The following is a 592-nucleotide window of genomic DNA, read 5'->3' on the forward strand; positions in this document are numbered from 1 at the left end:
CTGGTGCGGCCTCACTCAAAAGCGTCAGTTCACCCAACAAAACTCTCGAACCCAAACAGTCATCCATGATTGTTTTTGGGTTTAATATGAAGACACATTTTCCAGCCTCTGGTATATCGCCATCTAATCGTCCGTTTTGATTGATTTAAATTCTTAGGCTTAAAATTTAAAAAAAAATAAGTCTTTGTGACTTTATCTTGAATAACTACTAGTGATCACAGGTTGGACGCACACCACCACACTGATCCCTTCCACACAAGAGTGTCTACTCTATGAAGAATGAGTTTACAAAACCTGATCAAATCACGAGCTCACCGCACCACAAGAGCTGGTTTCAATGAGCGGTAATGTTCGGCCCTGAGAGTGCGCGGCATAAATAGCCACGTAGGTTTTCGGAGGCTGTGGGCATAAAGTACAGTGTTGGAGGCTGTTAGGTCAGAGGTCCAGACGATTTCCACGGGAGGGGGATGACTGCGACAGGCAGCGCTGCGGTCGATCTGTCGTCTTCCTGGGAGAAAAAACAACAACAACAACGCATAACTTGTCTTTATCTTTATTTAGTCCTGCTGAAACATGCAAACAAGTCGCTCAG

This window comes from Scophthalmus maximus, chromosome 1 (genome assembly GCF_022379125.1).
Source record: "Scophthalmus maximus strain ysfricsl-2021 chromosome 1, ASM2237912v1, whole genome shotgun sequence".
Lineage (NCBI taxonomy): Eukaryota > Metazoa > Chordata > Actinopteri > Pleuronectiformes > Scophthalmidae > Scophthalmus > Scophthalmus maximus.